Genomic DNA, 7,652 nt, shown 5'->3' on the forward strand with positions numbered 1-7,652 from the left:
AGATCAAGATGTAAAAGTTGAGACCTCTACTTCTTTGGGGGGATTCTTTTTAACCTAGAAAGCAACACAGCAGTTGCTCAGCATTTTGTTTTAAAGATGTACTACTAGAAACAGCCCCCAAGTATTGCATTGCACCAAACTGATGCCAGATCTACATTGAAATTTTTATGTTGACTAATTCCTTATAAGAACAGAATTGATATATTGTTGGTCTAGAGGCAGGTGAGGGGGAAGAGGGTAGGAAAATGCTCTGGATAAGGAAGAGGAAGAAAACACTTATTAAGTGATACATACAGTGTGTTAGACAATGTATTAAACTTGGTGTTCCTAACAGTCCGATGAGTAAATAATACTAGCTTCACTTTACAAGTAAAGAAACTGAAATTTAAGGAACTTAATCATCTAGTTCAAGTTTCCGCAACTATTAGAAGCAGTAAAGCCTGCTCCAGCGTCAGCCTCACCCTGTTAAAACATAGATGGCTAGCCCCCCTTCCCCCCACCGGAGTTTCTGATTGAGTGGGTCTTGGGTAAAGCCCAAGAACCTGACTTTTAAAGGAGCTCCCAGTGATGCAGAGGCTGCCAGTCTGGGGACCACAGTGAGAGCCACAGTTGGTTGTAGGCCAAGTGGTTCCACGAATGAGATCAAGCTTTGTGGATCTCAGGAAACAAGAATGCACTTAGAAGAACAATATAAAAACCTGGATCTAAAGAGAGTGGTCCAAGAAGAACCCAACTTAAGCCACCATGGATGGTCTTGTGTTTAAAGACACTAATATTTGTAATACATTGTAATAGAAAACAAGGAAAGAAAAATCAGAAATTCTCTTTGGCATCATTTTCTATATTTTTACTGTTGATTAATGAAGAAAGAAAAAACAAATGTATGACACACACATACACACACGTCTATCTTCAGAAAAGAAACATACACATATTTGGAAGGAGTTGTAGTTTTTCATTTTTCATGTGAAAAATTGAGGATATTCTTCTCCAGCTTGACTGTTAACCATCAACTAATTTCTTACTACCCTCATACAGTACAGAAACAATGTGGAGAATTTTTATGAGGCATAATTTATACCAAAAACTCCCCTCCATCCCTCCTGCATGTTGTGAATGAGACCCTACAGTGATGAAGACTCCTTTTCTATGTTTCTATATTCCTGAGGCATATTTCAGAATTTGGAATCCGTCTCTTTGACAAGTAGAGGCACATCTCTACCACGGGGCCCCCGTCCGTGGGCGTGCACGTGTTTCAGCCACGGGACTGACGGAGGCCGGAACACGTGGCCAGACTCTCGCCAAGTCCATCAGACCGTTGTTAAGAGGCCTGGAAGAGCCAAACCACAGCACCGTCGATGCTGTGATTTACGCTTTGAAGACACTCCAAGTGGAGCGAGCACACATTCATCAATACTAATGCAGGAACTGCCTCTGTGAGAAAAGTAAGAAAAACAGACAAACAAAAGGGGCAGTAATGGTTACACTCTGTAAAGGAAGGGTGTCCCATAGTTTAATAACCTTTTCCATCCCAACTAAATCCTATCTCATCATATCTTTTTAAAAAGTGGAGCCTTCTCCTGAGCAATAAGCAATCTAGACCAAAATCTCCTTGATGTTCAGAGGCTGTTTCTGATATACTTCGGTTTTCCTCCTTCCTGACCTGGCTCAGATGCACTTACAGGTTGCAGAGACAGTGCAGTAAGTCAAGCACAACCTTGGAGGTGTCATCACTTCCGGCTCTGCGGGCCCTCTCCGGACCAGTGCTTTCTGCTGTCCTTCCTTCTGTGCCTAATTGCAGTCCCTCTGCTGGGAACTGACTCATCCAGAGCCTTTGGATTTGCACTTGATGCCTGGGTCTGGACTCTGCTTTTGTTCCTAGGCATTGTCTCCAGTTCTCTCTCTTCCTTTCCAAATGCTATGGCCAGCTCTGCCCGCTGGAGATCCATGCACGGCTCCTAGAACCCTGGTACTGGTGCACTCACTGGCCGGCCTAGTGGCCCAAATGGAAAAGTGGGTGAGGGGAGACTACAGATGCTCACACAGCACCTAATAAGTAACTGCACGATGAGCGTTTCATAAGGGATGAAGGAAGAAAGGAAGGAAGGAAGGAGGACGGGAGCACAGGCTGCTATGAGAAAGGGGACTCTAGCCTGCCTGGGCAGGTCACCAGCAAATGTCTATAGAAAGCCCAGAAACAAGTGGCGCCACAGGCCTCAGAGCTGATATCCACGTGATTCCTTTATTCTCTTTTCACCACTGATCTCGAATTACAGTTCCTGTGCAGATATTTAATAAACTTCTAGAAGTATGTTAATAAAATCTTCATACCCTCATACTCCCTAATACGCCTTTCATTCCATTGTATCTCAAGAAAGCCACTATGTTTTAGTAATTTTACTCAGATAGGTCTTAATGAAGAGACATATTTTTCTTAATGGAAGATGTTTTTAAAAGTTTTTCTTCTCTTCTACCTCTGTTCACAGTCACTTTAGAACCAAAAAAAGAAAAGCTAAGTTGAGGAATCTCCCAGTTCTCCTATTTGCTCTTGAATGGCGAAAGCTCCCCAGTCCTTATCCGAATAGCTCATCTGTTCACTTATTAATGATAGGAGGACCACTGAATATCCAGATTGCTGCGGGCCTATGACACAGAAGATCCTTCTGTGAAAAAACATAAACGAACAATTTTGACTCATCATCCATTCTATAGGAAACGGCACAAACAAAAAGTGTGTGTGTCCATTATGGAGAAATCCGTAATTTTATTCTCAGCAATCCAACTCTGTTGAATTCTGTGGTGTATACGGAAAAAAGACAGGATCATTGGAAATGCGACAAAGAGTTCTGGGAATGAAATTTTAGCCCAGGCTTTGACACTCACCACACATGTACTTTTAAAAAGCTGCATGACATGATGTTACAATTAAAAAGAAAACATCACAACATGTTGTCACATGCAAATGTAAAACAATGGGCCATGTCTTAGAGCATCTGCTTCAAGTTAACTGCAGATGTGAAATGTTGATAGAAATTATTATCATTGGTGGGTGTTTTGTACTTTACATTATATCACAATTTACTTAATTGGTTCAGACATATTTTAATAAATTTGATCTTAATCCAATCAGGCAGAAGTGTTCTGAAAAATTTACGTAATTGTTATTATAATACCTGAATGCTCTCAAGTAAAGTGCTTTCAACAGTGTCTAGGTATTTAGGAATTTGGAGTTTGGTTTTCAGAGTCTATGAAAATCCCATAGACATTACAATATGAGGTTCTTTTTCCATTTGAAGAAATTTTTACTCCTTTAATGGAAAATCTCAGAGAGAATTTTGGGAGAAGACAAAAAAGGGAGACAGAAGGTCTTTGATTAACGTAGTTTACATCAAGTCACATGTATTGTTCTCTTGGCTCTGCACCTAGGGCTTGTCCCCATTGGATGGTGACAGAGGCAGATCACAGCAAGGCAGCCTCGCTACTGAAGGCATGTGGCTGAGAGAATCCTGGTGTTCCAGGTGGAAGTTTCAAGAAACTGCATCTTCAGGTCACGCTGGGGTCAAAGATAGTTTTCTGTGAGGCTTAGTGGCCAATTGGAGTTCAGAAATAAATAAAAACAATAGAAACAGATAAGCATCCATGTTGACGAATATCGCACTGTACCTGGCACATAATAAACACTCAGTAAAATGAAATAAAACAAAGAAAGATTAAACACCAAGAGAACATCGTGAGTTCTAACTGAAAGGAACAATAAATTTAAAATAAAGCCCGCATTATCACTCGGTTATCTAGACTGAACTGTTCGATAAAGTAGCCACATGTGACTATTTAAATTTTAACTACTTAAAATGTCATGAAATTTAAAAGTCAGTTCCTCCATTGCACTAGACACATTTCAAGTGACTAATAGGCACTTAGGACTGTATGTACACTGTAGCAGACACAAAGATATAGAATATTTTCATCATCAAATGAGGTTCTATTTAAATGTAGTGCTGCTCTAAACAATTGCCTGGAAGACATTTGAAGGAATAAAACACGGCTCTGAAATTTTTGATGGAGGAAATACATAGAAAGGACAGAGCAAATGGTGCTCCACAGAAAAACTAATTCATGTGATATCCAAAATGAGGAGAAAAAAGGTCAGGCGTGGTGGCTCACACCTGTAATCCTAGCACTTTAGAAGGCCAAGGTGGGCTGATCACCTGAGATCAGGAGTTCCAGACCAGCCTAGCCAACAAGGTGAAACCACGACTCTACGAACAATACAAAAATTAACCAGGCATGGTGGCACATGCCTGTAATCCCAGCTACTTGGGCGGCTGAGGCAAGAGAATAGCTTGAACCCTGGAGGCAGAGGTTGCAGTGAGTGAGACCGTGACACTGCATTCTAGCCTGTGCACCAGAGTGAGACTCCATCTCAAAAAAAAAAAAGGAGAAAAATATACATTTTTATGGGGACATACAGAATATCTGGAGATTCATTTTGCAGGTAAAATCCCAGGGGAAAAAACCACTCAATCACCTAAATCCATCTGCTTAGTTTTTGTGCTGTAAAATATAAAGAGGGAAAAATCATTGTTTTAAACCAGGTTAATAAGACACTATTTGATGTTATTTTTAGTGTTCAATGTAGACTTACAGTCAACACATCAAAGAATGAAATGATCTGTGATACTTGGTGACAGGCAAAAGTACATGGAAATAAAAATTTATGGTACAAGGCATTATTTTAAATCTGGTTTTTCATATTTTTCTTTCAGTGGGAAGATAGCAAGTCTCATCACTGATGGCTTTTTTGTATGACTTATGATGACAACCCACCTTAGTGGTTCAATGCACCATTAAATTTTATCTTCAGTATATTCCTGACATGAAACCTAAATCTCTATTAAGCCTCAGCAATATAATGCAGTAAATTTCTCCAGAGTAAGGATAACCATTACATCTCTGTAAAAAACATCATTTTTTCCACATATGAAAATGGTTAAACTAAAAATTTAATGACTGAATCTAGAAAAACTCCTTTAGGACATAGAAAATGAGTTTAATCTGTGAATGTGATTTATGGTTGTCAAGGCACCAAACTTCATCATGCAGCCATAGCACACAATAAAATACGCTGCGATACTTGCCCTTCCTAATGATGCTTGTCTTTGTCCTATGCATGTGTTTAGTACCTTGGTGATTCTCTCTGAGCTGTAAGAACATCTATATCAACCCCACTAGATGAGGCAAATGTAACACCAGCTATCAAGATTACTGACTTGTGACTGAAATATTGCTCAGAAGTAATGTTTTTCTATCCTTAGAACTACAGCATTCTATTTCATCCTGGAAGTAATTTGAAACATAGAGGGGGAGGGTTAAAGTATTAAGATAATGAATTAAACAAGACAGCTACTTAAATTAAGTCACATCCACCCAATTAGCCAATGTATTGGGAACTACAGGTAGTTGTGTATGTAAAATTATAACACAAATTTTCACTGAATGAACCAACACTGCATATTCTCAAGGAATCTGGGGCATTTTTATTACACAGGAAATGCTAATCAAGGTAAGTTCAAGGGACAGTGCTTTGATCAGTTACAGCTTTCTGCCAAATAACTGAGGTTTAATTTAGCCACATATTCTCATTACTTTATAATTAATCAACATTTATGTAATTTCTTAGCCATTTAAATATGCACTTATAATTTTCATATAGTTTATTATACCAAGAATGAATAAACATGTTGAAGAAAAATATTGTTGGTACACCAAACGCTGACAAAAGTTAAAATATGCTATTTTGACATATTTTATATGAAGTTATTCAAATATTATCACTATGAATTTCCCTCATTAATATTCACACATTTCAAAGGTAAAAATTCATAAATTTTAGCATAATATCTTGCCATTGTCTTATTCCCTGTATTATTTATTTGCTGTGTAACAAATTAGTACTCCAAAACTTATGCCCTCAAATAACACATATTTATTGTTTAATACTCCTGTGGGTCAGAAATCTGGGCACAACTTAGCTGGGTCTTCTGCTTCAGGATTTCTGACAAGGCTGTGATCCAGGTGACATTTAAGACCATAGCCATCTCGGGGCTCGAGAGAGCTAGAATCAGCTTCGCAGCTCTCTCGGTGGCTGCAGGCAGAATCCCGACCCTCAAAGACTGTTGGACTTAGTGCTTCAGCCCCTTGCTGGCTTAGCGCCATACCATCTGGCCCTGTCCATTACAGCAAGTTCGGTGTAGAGTGAACAAGAGTATACCAGTGAGATGGAAATCCCAGTCTTCTATACCCTACTCCTATATCACAGAGGTGATATACCCTATAGAAGATAAATCACACTTCTATACCCTTCTATACCTACCTCTCTATATCACAGAGGTGATATCCCCCTACTTTTATTTACTCTGTGTGTTAGAAACAAGTCACTGGGTCCAGTGTACACTCAAGAGAACGTGAACATGAACACTCAAGAAGACCGATCGACTCCAACTCCCTAGGGAAGTGAGTAACGTTCTAAAGAGCAGAGTTACCAACCTATGTAGGAAGTAAAGATGAAAAGATAGGTTTGAGGGAGGAGGAGATCATGAATTCAGTTCTGTTTAGCTTGAAGTCTCTATGGGATGGTCAGGTGGAGGATGTCCCGTAGGCACCTGATACAGGGTCTGTGAGAGGTCAAGCTGACCACATAGATAAGAAAGCCATTAACACACGAGAGGTAGGTTTGGGAGCAGGGGTAGAGATACAAAATATGAGGACAAGGACAGAACACTAAGGAGCTCCAACATGCAGGACCAGGCAGAGAAACAGGATCCAGAAAGCGAACTGAGAAGGAATGGTCACAAAGATAGAGCTGTCATCATAATAATATTACAGAAAAGACAAAAGCAGAAGTGAAGAAATAAGAAAATAAGAAAGAAAAAGCTTCTGTTTCATTGTTAAAGTAATACAAAGAGATAAAGTAAGACAAGGAATTAAATACGTCCATGTGATCTGATAATTCAGAAGTCATTAGAGACCATTAACAAGTACATTTTCATTTGCTTAATGGTGTGGAAGACAAATTGTAATAGGTTTAGAAGTGACTAAAAGGTGATGAAGTGATGGCAACCCATACAGGCTACACTTCAAGCTTAGTCAAGATAAGATTTTTCTTTCTCCTGTCAATTTGGTAAATTTTTGCAAAGTATGTTGACAATGGTGTAAAAATATGGTACTACCATTCATTTCTGGTAGAAATAATTACAAATTGAAATATTCTTTCCGAAAGGCAATGAATATTGACAGCCTCTCACAACCCCCACATTTCACACTAGGAATGTATTCCAAAGAAATAAGCAGGGACGAGGTCAGGCAGAGTGGCTTGGCTCATGCCTGTAATCCCAGTACTGTGGGAGGCTGAGGCATGTGGATCATCTGAAGTCAAGAGTTAGAGACCAGACTGACCAGCGTGGTGAAATCCCGTCTCTACTAAAAATACAAAAAATTAGCTGGACATGGTGGTGCATGCTTGTAATCCCAACTACTCGGGGGCTGAGGCAGGAGAATTGCTTAAACCCAGGAGGTGGAGGTTGCAGTGAGCCGAGATCACGCCACTGCGCTCCAGTCTAGGTGACAGAGTGAGACTCGAAAAGAAAAGAAAA

At 39.6% G+C, this 7,652-nt stretch overlaps 1 long non-coding RNA gene across 1 annotated transcript in view; it reads right to left on the bottom strand.

Moving 5' to 3' along the window:
* Nucleotides 1-820: 820 nt before the first annotated feature.
* LOC105523857 overlaps nt 821-7,652 on the bottom strand; it is a 64,808-nt gene continuing 57,976 nt past the window's right edge. The window contains exon 2 of the long non-coding RNA XR_001003654.1: nt 821-2,794. This is a non-coding gene — a long non-coding RNA (uncharacterized LOC105523857). The remainder of the gene's footprint in view (nt 2,795-7,652) is intronic.

Source organism: Colobus angolensis, unplaced genomic scaffold (genome assembly GCF_000951035.1).
Source record: "Colobus angolensis palliatus isolate OR3802 unplaced genomic scaffold, Cang.pa_1.0 Scaffold113, whole genome shotgun sequence".
In the NCBI taxonomy this organism is placed as follows: Eukaryota; Metazoa; Chordata; class Mammalia; order Primates; family Cercopithecidae; genus Colobus; species Colobus angolensis.